Below are 14,742 nucleotides of genomic sequence, written 5' to 3'. Positions count from 1 at the left end.
CATGTCTTGTATAGGTGCTGTATGATAAAGCGTAAGAACACTGAAACTGGTGCGAAGATTTTCTGCACTGAAATGTGTTTGAATTGGACAAAAATCGTGATTACTTCTTTGTACAGTAGTCGTCTGTGTTCTGGACCTCTGGAAATTATCACGTTTGAAACTATAATATCTAGACCAGAAATTTAACGAGATACCAGTAATCGCATAGTGGTGGAATACATAATTCTGATTCATAATAATATGTAACCTAGCCTTCACCATGCAGCAACTCGCCCAGATAAAAAGTAACAAAGTAGCACAGTAGAGAAGCATATTGAAAAGATACTTCTGGCCGGTTTACATTTTCGAACAAATCGAGCGATTTAGCTTACAGATATGCGATCACAATTTTAATGGCTCATTTTACAGGGTTTTATAAAGAAACTGATACAGCCGAAATTCTAATGTGTTTTTTCCCTAAATAATAACGGCTGGAACGAAATTGTATGTATACGTTTTTTCATAACTGAGTGCGAAGTGTAGAGTGTATTTATTCGGGATGATTAAACTGGCCCTTTAAGCGGCCTCGGCGGCTGGGTGGACAGAGATCTTGTGTGAGTTAAGAATGCCGACGTAATTGTGTCCTAGACAGTAGGGGAGGTGCAGTATGTTAATATGGGTGCCAGTCAGTGTCGCTGCAGGGCAGAGGGATGGATGATAATGATGATGGGAGATGTGTGCTTGGGAGGCGCCGCCAGTCAATGGTTCAGTCCCATTGTTAGCAGATTCCCCACTGGCGCCGCACAAGAGCTGCGCTCAACTAGCAACCTTCAACATTTAAGGTAGTCTGGAAGTAATCATGCTGAAGCGCACAGAAGTGGGCTGTGACGTCACGATACAGCATAGCATGTAGTTATTGTAACAGAGCAATACCGCAGGATTCCTAAGGTATCGCTACGATAATGTATCACGAGTCGTACATTACTGTATTGTCCTGATACATATACCAGTAGCATAAGGGCATAATTGAAATTTAATTGTGGGGGGTGGTTATAAAGTGAAATTACATAATTCAGCAATTATCGTGAAAATTGTACCATGGGGTACTGAAATTTGGTAGCCCACACATACAGAAGGGAACATTGGAGGGCACGTATCGCACACCAGAGGGCGCTACCCGGTTCAGTGTGACCCACGTCTGTTCTGAACGGTTTGCATGAATGGGAGTGCATTGTACTACATGGGCGGCAGTACGAGGGCAGCCTGCTGTTCGTCCTGGGTGCGAGGTCTTCTTGGTCTTGTTTGACTTTAATTGTAACAAAATGCAATTGCTCCTTGCAGCAATTTTCACAATAAAGTGAAGTTCGAGTCGACCAGCTCTCTTAAAAACACTGTGCAATCTGCATCTTTCCATCATGCAACCTAAAACAAATATATTCGCCGTGAATGGCCTCAACAGAATAAGAAAAATGATAAAGATCAAAACATATCATTTGCAATTAAAGCAAAAACACAACGATTTTCACCAACAGGCTATATAGTTATATATGGTTTATATTGCTACATAATACTTACGTTCTCTGTTAAAAAAGACTATACAGTTTGTAGCCTTATCAGATGCGATATTTTGTGTCATGCTGCTCTTGTTCTTAAACAATTATACTCTTCATGCAAGATTGCTTGACTATTAGCATACTGTATATTACTAAAAGGGAAATACTTTTATCTGTAAGGGATGTGTGATAATTGCAAAAAGTCTTTATATAATAGAACTGTGATGCATGTTAGTACCAGGCCAATCTTAATAAATTATAAAATGGACAGCACAAAAAAATAGAAAATCCAAAACCTTTGTAAAACACAATTGTCCCAGGTTTTGTTTTCGTAAACAAACAATATTATTTATTGGAGAAAAATAAAATAAGGAATATAATATTTAAGAATTTTGTCCACATAAAATATTATTTTATTGGAGTGTTGTATTGGAATGATCCTGCAGAATTACTTTATCCGAGTCCAAAGCTCAAAAAGAAATGATGCCACTTACAAGGCTCATTTTTCATTTTCCATTTTTTCCACAGCCAGTTTGGAAATAAGGCATTTGTTTATTAAAAAAATAATAAATATACAAGGTAATACAAATAGGTAAATAATCTACAAGTATTTTAACCACAGGCTAAAATGTGGTTCCGAACATGAGCTCCATCCAGCTGCAGTTTGCACTGTTTACTGTTTACTGTTCCCTCTTGACCTTACCATTTTAATGACAGGCTCTTCATTTCTACATGTAACACAAAAGACCAGCCCTGTAGTTCCCCAGCTTAGCTCTGAAATAAATTTAGCTCCCACATTATAGATAATGTGCATTTTTCTAACAGAGTTATTTCTTAATTTCCCCAGGTTATAAAAACATAAATCATTTTTAGTATTGCGAAATAACTTTAGCTTTACCAGGTTGTAATAAGATGGTTGCTTAGTTGGTCACAACAACATTTTCACAAACTGACAGAAACTATCATATCTTTAATATAATTTACATTAGGTTTAGCTTTGTCCATCCAAATACTGAAATGAATATAAGACACAGAGGCACATGAGAAAAAATCAAGAAACTCATTTCAATGATAGATGTTAAACATGTTGAAATGTGGGACTATTGGAATAAGGTTTCATGGGAAAATGCCTTGTAAAAATGAATGTACTACACTGAGAGCCTAAAAGAACTTAGTCTTGAAGAAACAAGATAGGACCTGAGCAAAATATTCAAAGTCCTTAAAGATGTTGGCAAAGCTAACTGTGTGGACTTCCTTGGAATCAACAGAACGAGATGCGAACCACAGAACACTAACAAACACTTTGTGGAAGTGCTTTTTACTCTCCAAGACATATAGCTAAATGTGTAAATTCTACACATTTACCCATATATCTAGTATTTTTCTAACCTGTTTATTATTTTCTCACACTGAGGAAAATAATTATTCAACCTAAACACATAAAATACACATTCTACATTTTGTAATGTTCATTCTGCCTGTTCGTAATACTTTTCACTTTTACATTTAATATGTCATTGAATGTGACAGTGGAAGAGACAGCTAACATCCTAGTGGCAAAATCAAGAACGGTTTATTTCAAAAGCCGTTTGATTCCAGAAGTTATCAGATAAAGGCATGTCATGCTGCCCATGTGTAGCAGGGCTCATTCATTATGAGTCTGATACAATAACGTATTCTTCTGGAACTTCAGAGGTACAGCAAACCCAGTTTTTCACTTGCTACATCTTTTGGATCACTTGGTGTATGCCTGCCTGTGTGGAGGTTTGCAGAGAGATTATGGATTAAATCACACTGCGAATGAACTGCACTTGTGACACATGAAGGCACATAACCAATATTAAAGTGTTATTTTCAATTTTAATTGTCAGTACCTGCTATGCTAAGTTATGAATATATCAAACTCTCTGAGGGTTTCATATTATGCATACAGGGTGATCAAAAGGGTGATTTTTAAAATAGTTATGGGCTAATTTCTAGGTCACTTGCAAAGCCTGCAACTTGAGGCCCATTTGCTCGAATGATCCTGTCAAACATGTTCAGTGGTTTCAGCATTCCCTGTCATACATGGATTCCCAGAGCATGAGGGCTCATTTGTCTCTCTTTAAACCTTACACAATTCTGCACATTGGAGTGGGCTAAGCACTATAAGTCATCCATCATTACTTTGTGAAATTTTACAATCTCCTCGCACTCCTTTGTGAGTAATTTAATGACAGCTTTCTCCTCAAAACATAGAACATTAGATAGGTTACAAATGAGAGAAGGTCATTTAGTCCATTTAATTTGTTTGGCTGCTAGTAGCTAATTGATCAAAGGGTCTTATTCAGCCGTTTCTTGAACAAAGACAAAGGTATCAGTTTAAACAACTGGCTGGGTAGCTTTCTCCATTTACCCACAGCACATGGTGTAAAAAAGTGCCTCCTGTTCTTGGTGTGTAAATGTGCACGAGCAAAGTCAATGGAGGTTGTGCTCCACCTTAAAAATAGAACACACCCATTAACAGTCCCAGAACTTGATATTAACCAATTATATGAATACAGACACATGCATGTATATAGTATGTGCTTGTAACTGTAAGAACAGAATGGTGCATGTGTGCCTATCACTGGCTTAATGGAAAATGATCTACTTAGACAGATGGTATCAACAATAAATAAACACCCAGCAATCAATTAGAATTCTCTAGTAGTTCATGGTAAAATAGCCAGCCTATCAAAACCAATGCTATCTTTACCACATGTAGATTTCAAGGTAAGTCATAGCATTTTGGTTTTTATCTTTCAGAGTTATGATAAGTTATTTCCAAAGCTCTGGCTCTACCAAACTTTCTGTTTTATTGTCAATATTGTTTTTTTTAATACAGTATTATTAATGCAGTTATCAAGTAATATACTGAATATGCTTTTTATACAAGGAAAATGTTCCACATGTGCTGCATCAAGTTTTTTTTCAACCAAGAACGTACCAAATACAGTATATATAGAAGCTTTTACTGTTTAGTCCCTGAAGGATGCAAACTTCCTTTCAGACAGTGAGGTAGCAGTTCGGGCCTTACAGACATTTAATATGGTTATCTCTGGTTAAAGTGGAAACTGCAATCAATCACTTCTGAGACTCCACTGACAGGGGAAGTCGCCAGGAAAGCAGGCAGCCAGCTACTAACCTGTATACCCCATTTTCACATACAGCTCAAATCTAAGCTAATTTGGTTTCAGTTCTTGTTATCCTCCCTGATCCCAAATCAGAACGGGTACTGTCGGAGGCCAAGGGCATTAAATACAAACTGGAATTGACCAAAAATAATTTAATTCTATTTGTGTAAAGCCTGATATACAGTATTGTACAGTATATTGCTCAGGAATGCCACGGTGAGAGTCAACCCACTGTGCTCATTTGTTAAGAGTACAGAACAGTTGTATTCAGAACAAACCTGACCACTATAAAATTTTTAAGACCCCCACCCAGAAAAACACAGTTTTGGGCAGTCAATCAAATCTAACCTTCATGTCTTTTATAGGTTGAAGGAATCTGGAGTATCCAGACAGAATCTACACAAACATGATCTAGACAAAAGTAGGTGCTGAGACTGAAGTCATGAGCCCTGAAGCTGTAAAGTACATAGCCATTATACAATCCTCATCTAAAAACTCCATGTTTGTCAACCCCCCTGCATTTTAAAGTAGAAAATGTGGTTGGTTAGTATGGCTTGATAAATTTTAAAAGGGAAGAATATTCCTCTATATTTTCAAAAATAGCTATATTTTTTTCCTGATTTCAGATTCACTTTGGAAATACTGTGGCATGCTCTTATTTTTATTCAACATTTGCAGCTTTTTAAATTCCTTCCTATTTCACACACTCAGCACTTTGACTACTGTAATAGCTAGTGGTTAAAAAAGGCAATTATTTCATTTAGCATTTGACAATACTTTGGAACACAAAGGGAAAGAAAGCCAGTTGTGGTTAACATATTGCTCTTTGCTCTTGTTATAAAACAGCAAAGTGCATATTAAAAAAACTGTATTACAAATCAGAATAAAGAACAGTGAGAGATGATTTATTATATAAGAAAAGAGCTGCTTCTGCCAGCTGGTTTATATACAACTGCTGTAATTCTGTTTTAATACAGTAAGAAAATTGCTAGCTTTATAGCCCAAGGAGTTATTGTAAAAAATGTTCATTCAAATATCACATTTCTTATACCTTTAGTGGACACCTGTGGGCACGTTGTGTGCATATTAAAGACAAGAGTTTCTAATTATAAGACAAGGAAAAATCAACTGCAGAACTTTAAATACAGTGTCCCCTTAGAGGTAATTACAACATCTTAAGATACTCATGCACAGACTCAAGTTTATTTGTTGATCTGTTTCATTGTGTGTGCACACATCTATGGCAGCACTGTGTAGCAATGCCTTTATGAGCTATTTTTATTGCATCTTTCAGAATATTAGTATATTTTTTCAGCTTGGGCAAAATTTAAAACCCCTTTTTTGTGGCTGGGATAAACTTTTTAGACTCCAGGAAAAATTTCTGTTCCCATGTCACTGGCAAGGACAAACAGAAGGGTATTATAGTCTAATACACTTTGCAACAAACCAAAGAGTCATTATCAGCTTTGTACATGTTACTCATTATTCAACATTATTGAAATACAAATGGAGACCATTCGAACAATTTACAGTTCTAGGTACAACTGTCAAGTAATTAGCAGCTAATGCCAGTGAGTATTTTCTTGGCTTTTCTACAAACTCTTGTTTTTTAAAACACAGCACATTGTCTGGTAGGTCATTAATAATGATTCAAGAACATTCAAAGGAACACCCATGTAATTTTCGCTAATGGAACTGTTCTGGCCAATATATACTGTACCAGCAGATGGTTTCAATGGAACTACAATATCCTTTGCTGAAGAGTTCATTTTCAACTTCTATTCAATACAAACAAAGCATTTTATGGTGACCAAACCTCTGGGATCAGTTTATTTCCCTCCTCTATTCATAGGCAGTTTAGGAGATTTGAATTTATAAAAAACAGGAAGTGGGACAAAAAAACATCTTCATATCAACAAACCAAAAACCAACTTGTTCTGAATTACTGTGAAATAAAACAATTCAAATTGGCTCATTAAAAAAAAATGCTTTATTTTTGTTTTTATCATGTCATCTAGTTTTCATGAGATCTACCTTCCAGTCAAAACACAAGGGAGTATGTTCTAACAGTGCAGGGATTTCCCTCCAGGCATTCCAAATGTGCGCACAACGATGATTGTCAACCAATATTTAAGCTGGCTCAAAAGTCAGGTTGCCCTTTCTACCAACCATTGTTGATGCCTTGGACATCAATAGACATGAAATGAATGATCTATAACAAGGCACTTAATACAACTGCTGTAAAAACTGACAAACTCTGAAATGGCAGAAATCCCATATGAGCTAAAAGCATGTAGCTGCTGAAGATATTGTTCTGTCCATAATCTTTTGTTATTTGTACTTATCTGTAGAATAAAACTAACCCAGCAAATGATTTGCACTCAAAACAATTATCCTTGACTTCTGTCAGTGTGTCTAAAAAATATTTATGAATTTTACAAAAGTGACAGATGCTTAGTGACAGAGAAGGTCTTAAGAAGTGCCCTTCACAGTGACAGATTCTGAAGAAAAATGTGCTTTATGGATTTGTTATCCATAGTTCTGGGTCTGAAGATCAATCGATTGATCTTCGGACCCAGCAAACTATTTAAGAAACTTCATCAAATCATAATAAATTCTCCCTACCCCTAGACTTGAATACAGAGTGAAATACAGGTACCAAAGTTAGTTCAGTCTTTTGGTGATGATTAATTGCAAATGATTACTGAGTCAGGACTTTGAAGCTTTCATAATTCTGAATATCAAAATTAGTCCCAGGAATTGGAGCAAATGTTAAATTTAACATGGATTTGTGTCATTAATATGCCTCAACAGAAATATTTGCAGTGGCTAAGGCTTTTACAAGGCTCCACAGTCTGAGTGATTTGAAATGATTTTTTTTTAAATAATCTAAATTACTCTCATCTCATAATTGCTTATCTAAATAATCAATGACACACCAAAAACAAGGCAGTAACTTCATGGTTTTGAAAGCACTTAATAATAAAATCATTTATTAAGAAAAAAATGCTAATACAGTACTATATGCAAGGAACTAGAAATATTTTTTTAAATAATTGATACTCCTTTCTGATTCCATACTTTGTATGTTTTTGTATGTTCTTAATAGCTTATTTGCATTCCACTCTAAGATTTTGAATGCTTATTCAAGGCACTTTTTTGAAATTATATAAAACATTTGTGTTTTGTGTCTTAATTTTTTTGGAATAAAAAAAGAGCAATACATTTTTGGTCAAAAATATTTTAATGGGCTGCCTTTATGTAAAGGGAATAGGTTTACTAGGAATTTGTATTTTATGTGTGGGGAAATTTTTGAAGCATTGCAGCTGCTGTATTTAATTAAAAGAGTATTTTATTAAAAAAGACAACAACTGCAGCCTGAGTGGTGTAGATCACACTTAGCATTAGCAAGATTATAAATACAAGTAATGAATGGGAATAGGGAAATAATTAGTGAATAGTGAAAATCAACTTGTTAAGTTCAAAACATCTTCTTCTTCTTTCATCTATAACACCCAGGAATATTTTCCTGGCATAATGATATGGAAAGCATGAAATTCCTTAAAATACATATACAGGATTATTTTTTACAAAAAAATAGTTCACTTTTATTAACCATTAAATTATGGAAAGTTATGAAAGTGTGATATCAAAACATGTAAATAAAACCATGATGACAGACTTTGATGACATAAGAGGTGCTGGATGACTAAAAGTCACATTATCTCCTGTTCCTGTAGAAATCTGTAACTGACACAGTAATACCGCTGACCGCTTAAGTCTCTGAACTTCCTCCTGCATAGGAAACTAGTAACAGAAAAGGCCAATCAGAGAAACTAGTTTACAAATGCCTATTTCTCTCAGACTCCAGGATTACGCCATAGTTGTTAACTGTCCTAACTGACCCTCCCTCCAGGATGGGGCTGGAATGCAGACCAAGGTCAGCAAAAGGGCAGGCAGCCCACACAAGCCCAAAAGTTCGCTGATGTAAGTTGTGCAGTGGCAGGCAGACAAAGCATTTTCATTGTAGTATATAATTTCTTACTACAAATGACAACAACAACAAAATTATGTAGCAAGTTTGTAATATTCATCTACAGTTTATTAATCACATACAGTATAGTTAGCTGTCCACTTCATTGGCCACTGGACACTTGCACCCTGGAAGATCAGGTCAGGAATTACTGAACCTACTAACCTAAAGTTGGCGGCACAAGGAGACAGGTTTACTACTCTTAATTAGTGACATAATACAGTATACACACAATAGTCACACACCTGAAGAAGGGATCCACAGACGAAAAAGTTGTGTTTCTTTTTTGACCTTTTAGCATGGAATGAACCTTAACCTGTTCCTGAGCATAATATAATACCTGTAATCTGTAACATTGTATGTTGAGTCTAAATAATCTTACTTTTAGTGTATATACACATGTTTCTAGATAATGTATTGTAAGAATAACAAAATTAAAGAAACATTTATTCCTTCCCAGATATTGAATTATTTCATTATTGAATAAAATGCAATGTGTTTCCACGACATTTTCAAAAAATGTTTTAGCAATTTATGGTGATGGACATATATTATTCAGCATATTGGCATGATGGTGTAAGGCTACTGCATGACAACTTCAAGGCACTAGGTTTAATTCAGTTTATATCTGGTCTCAGGCATCTGTCTGAGTGGAGTTTGCATGTTAGCAGTAGGCCTCTGGATATGAATATAATAGAATTTGAAAAGGTTATGAGATTTTTTATATTTGTGTTGTAAAGGTTCTTTAAAGAAGCATTTGTTTAACAAAGATGTGGTCCATTATGAGTTAAGATAAGATCACTTTATTGGCCATATACAATTTTTTGTATTAGGAAAGGATGCATACTTTAAAACAAGGAATTCATTTAAAAAAAGGAAAGGTTTAAAAATAACCTACATTGTTTTTCTTTGTACAAAGTTATGCTAACTTTCACTGAAATAGTCCGTTTCAGGGCTTCCCAATCCTGGTTCTAGACACAAATGCTGGGATTTGTTTCTGCTGAGCTCTTTACTCAACTGAATCCTTTACTGAACTAATAATTTGTCTGATTGGAGTCTCTGTTCTGCTCAAAAGTCGGAGATCTTAAGTTGCGATATAGAACAGTTAATAGGCAACCTCCCAATGTGTAGGAACTGATAGCAATTAAAAATTGCAAAAGAACCCTATTATGAGGTGAAATAAAGTTTCAGTGATGTAATTAAGAGCTCGGCTTAGCAATCAGAATCAAAATCAGCAGGTATGTGGGACCCCAGGGCCAGAAATTGGAACCGCTGTTCTAGCTAACCTTTAATATTCCACTATCATCCTACAGGTGGAATTATCTTAAACGTTTTAGGATAACACGATCCATCCATCCATTTTTTAATGACCAATCCTATACAGGTTCACAAGAAAGCCAAAGTGTATCCTGGCAAGAAAAGAGACCAAGGCATGATACACCCTGGATGGGCCGCCAGTCCATTGCAGAATAGGATAACTCATTGCCTCATATTTTGTGATGATCTGTGAGGGAAAATGTTTCCAACACAGCAACTATTGTAACTTGTAAAAAAGGATGGTAAAGGTACTTTCTGCTATATTGCTGTCAAACAATGGAATCCTCCAAATAAGATACTCTTCTAATGAAGGCACACTTATACATTTTAGTTTTTTAACTTCTTCTGCCATATTTGTAATCATTGTAGCACCATATAATGTAATATTTATACATATGATACTACAGTATATGGAATAATACAGTGGCATAGTAGGTAGCACTGCTCCATCAAAGCTCTTGGATCCTGGGTTTAAGACTGGCCTGCCGCATGTTCTGTGTGGAGTTTGCATGTTCTCCTTGTGTCAGCATGGATTTCTCCAATGTTAAAACCTTGGCTCAGCCCCCCAAATGCACGTTCCATATGGGGCCCATCTGGGGTATAGTCCCGCTTTGCGACCAGTGCCTGCCATCTTAGACTTTCACCATAAGCCTCCAAGTGGTTGCTAAAATGAATAATGAATGAAGTAATTATTTTACCTTTATCAGACTGCATAGTCCCCATTTGGCATACTTTGTGCGGGAAGGTGAATAGCTTCCAACATGTCACTTTGATAACTAGGAATCTTCCAGCTGGTACTTCACATGCTTTAGGTAGGAAAAGTATTTTCTCATGTGGGTATGCACCTAGAGCACCAATCATTATTTCAGTTCAGTACCATTATATATTATAAAGAAAGTCTTGGTTTGAACTACTTATGAATACTTTAAAAAAATATTTAAAATTTGTTCATTGCTCCTGGTTTGGACGGGTTAGAATCTTCTTTCTGGTATTTTCTTTTACGCTAGAAATCCTCAGAATGGCACCTTACTCTAATGTGAATTGACGGTATGGAATTATTCTCTGGGCATTCAGCACCCGGTGAGTAAGCAGAGGATCAAAGGCATAGCTTTTTTAGTTTTAAAGAAAACAGCTGGGACAGACGTCACACCTCATACTTTTCACTATAGAAGAGCCAAACTACAGAGTGGAGTATGACACAAATAGACTATTTTAAGAAGAGAAAAAGGTGTAGGTCTTCACATGCATCGCACAAGAATGCTGTCAAATGCTGAGTAAAAACTATTACTTTCTTGCTGAAACAATTTCTGTGTTTATATTAAGAGAAAATCATTTGCACATCCATAAAAATAATGAGCATAAAATAAATGTAGTTATTGAGGTTTAAGTAATTCAGTAGTCTTTATTTTTATATTTAACCATTACAGGTTATCAAGGCAGGCAAAGAAATTAGTGTCAGACCAAGCTGCTTGTCCACCTAAAATAACCAGGAGAGGAAATAGACTTAGAGGTGTATAGGCTTTTAAGTTGAACTTACATTAAAATAGTTAATGAAACAACAGTTCACAGAGTTGTACCCAAGGTGTAAGGTAGTGTTGTTAAGAAGCATATAAACACTTAACAAAAAGACTTAAAAAACAGAGTTCTATACAATTAAGTTCTTTACTTGCTTATTTATTTGTTTTATGGGAAATATTTTTTCCATTGCTTTTAATATTCAAGGAAGAAATACATTCAGTTAGGTTTGTAGAAAGCCACACAAGCATGAAGAAAAATTAAAATACATTTTTTCAAAAAAAATCAATTGATTATGATACATCTTTATTGTACATTTTCAATTCAAAACTGAAATGTCACAATATAGTTTTTTTGCCATTTAGATATAAAGCACTATGCCTTCACCAGTCTCAACATCCACTTTATGCATACTCATCAACTAAAATAATAAAGAGTATGGGAATAAATAAGTACAAAATTAAATATAACGGCATGCACCTTTCACCCATCAGTAAAACACCCTTTTTAGAGGAGAGCATATAGAAATTAAAAACAAACCAATTCTGAGGTCCAATGAACATACTCAGGAGTTAAGCAGTGTAAGACACTAAGATCAAATGTTAGATCTAAACTGTAGTCTATATCTTTATGTGTCTGCAAGCACAGTCTTGAAGATGTGGAAGAAGTAGCATTTGTAGAAATTGATATCATGTATGGATGAAGTCACTATATTTCCACTTTACGAAGCACAGGATGCTATGAAGCGGGATGCTAAGCAGTGGTAATGCAGTCATTTAAAACATTTTCCAATGGACAGTAGCTCAGATTGGAAAAAATCACCCCAAAGAGAAGAAAATGTAATTAATAAGGAAAGACTCAAATCTGTCCTGGAGGGCTAGAATACCTTAATGCAACAGCAGCAGGGTACAACCAAGAGTACAAACTTCAGCTCTTCAATGACTCTAGATCTGACGCATGAGAAAAACACTTTCCTATAACAAGGTAGTTCTAAAGCAGAACAAAACAGTTTCAAGCTGGGTTCAATTGAACACAGCCTGTCACATCAACAAAAAAGCCTTAATGTGAGGCGTTCTGATTTCTACCCAGTGCAAGCTAATATTCTGAATTCTAATTGGCAAATTTGGAATGGAGAAGAAGAAACTGGAAAAAAAACCAAGGAACTGAACAGAAACAGAAACATGCAGGAGAACAAGTGAGGCTAGCCGAGAAGCTCCAAAAATAAAGCAGCTGCTGAAACACATTATAGCTGCAGTATGATTTACAAGAAAAGATCTCTCACGATCCTTCAAAGCAGCACTCCGTTCTCTGCTGGCTCTTCCTGAATTACCCTGTGCAGGACAGGAACCTGAGGACCACAGGCAACCATGAGGGACTGTCTATTGGATCAGTACATCTCTTTATACAGGATGTCACTATTTTGCATCCTGGCCATTTCATCTCTCATCTTGAAAGATTAAATTATCTTTGCTATTCTGGTCCAAAAGGCAATCTACGATCCCACTAGCAGGCTCTGGTAAAACTTAAACTCTGCCTTCCTGATTCAGAACCTCTTGAACTTATACTGGTCGGGTGAATTAAATCAACTGATGACAAAATAAGCTCAGGTGTTCAATAACATTCAGTCCTTCTTTGTCACTTGTATAATCACAAGCTCTGAGAAGAAACGGTGAATTTGACATTTGATATAGGGTAGAGGTGGATATTAACGTTGGGTGGAACACTAAATGTAATCAATCAAAAAGGTTGCTGGGATGCAGGTAAAATGATGTCAAGCACAGAGGTACATATTTTTGAAGTCTGCCATGTTTTGGAGGAATGAAAATAGAACATTTCCAGACAAGAGGTTAATCAGCATCTTGAACTCAAATTACTTTTTGTTATTAAGGGGTAAAATAATTAGTGGAGAGCCACAGACAAACAAAATGTGAGGACACATAGTTAAAAACACACATGTTGAAAATTAACAATGCACTTGTAAGACCTTATTTAGAACACTATGTCCAATTGTGGTCATCATGTTACAAAGAAGATATTTTTTCCAGTCCAGAGAAAGGAAACCAGATAAATTAACTGGCTCAAAGGAATGTCCTACGATGATAGACTAACAGAACTGAATGTTTTTGTCTTGAGCAGAGAGGACAAAGATCAAACCTGATTTGAGTATTCAAAATTTTCAAAAGCATTGACAAAGCCTACCCAGTGAACTTTAGAATCAACAGTGAAACATGAAAAAGAGGTTACAAGTGGAAGTGAATTTAAACTTAAAAAAATAGGAGGCTCTTATTTACATAAACAAGGGCTGGCTTCTTTAAAAATGGATGGATGAGGTCCTTGTATTAGTTAACTACTGACTACTAAATGTGATAGATGGGGCAAATGGTCTCCTCTTGTTTGCAACCTTACTTATGTTCTTATATATAATTTCCTGAGGTTAGTCTTCCAAGAGCCTCATTAGGTTAAAAAAACACAAAGCCAAATCCAAAGTAATTTAGCAGTTTTCTGCATATTGTTGCATCTATTTTTTCATTCTTTAATTTGTTATGACATATATGACACAAATTATTGTGGTGATACAGGTTTTTACAACAAATTAACAACTTAAAGATGCCTTTAATTAAACCTAATGTTGAGTCCTCAACAGGTGTAAAAATATCTCAATTTTAAGTAAACTGAAGACAAACGTGGCACGCTTCTGACTAAGTAGAATATGAGCCCTACAAGTTGTCTCTTGGGTTTTGTTAAAACAAGTTCTGAAATGTAAGCTCGGAATTGATAAATAATAATGTGGCAGAAAAAAAAGCATAAATAAAACTGCTGCACAGATAAGAATATGAGTGATTTTAATCAAATGATATTACCATTCACAGAACTTCAGTGGAGATACTCAGGCTGCATTCAAATTGGTGGTTAATGTATTCATGTTCTAATTATAAGACTGAAATACACTTGGGGTGTTAGCTTATACACTACAAGTAGTGAATGCTCTACACGTTCTGTATTTCTCTACACTTAGAGCAATAAAATAACCTGCCATTTCTGAATTAGGAAAAAAATAAAATATAATATTGATTTCACAGAGTTTACGCTGCTGAAACATGGTGTTCAAAGCCATGCTTCGCAGAAGATGTTAGAGCATCAAAGATTCAAAGAACTCCATCACTGCAATAAAAACAAATATCCATTACCT

The sequence above is a fragment of the Atractosteus spatula genome, chromosome 3 (genome assembly GCF_055471065.1).
Source record: "Atractosteus spatula isolate fAtrSpa1 chromosome 3, fAtrSpa1.hap1, whole genome shotgun sequence".
In the NCBI taxonomy this organism is placed as follows: domain Eukaryota; kingdom Metazoa; phylum Chordata; class Actinopteri; order Semionotiformes; family Lepisosteidae; genus Atractosteus; species Atractosteus spatula.
The sequence above is the reverse complement of the archived record's forward strand: the minus strand, read 5'-3'. Positions refer to the sequence as shown.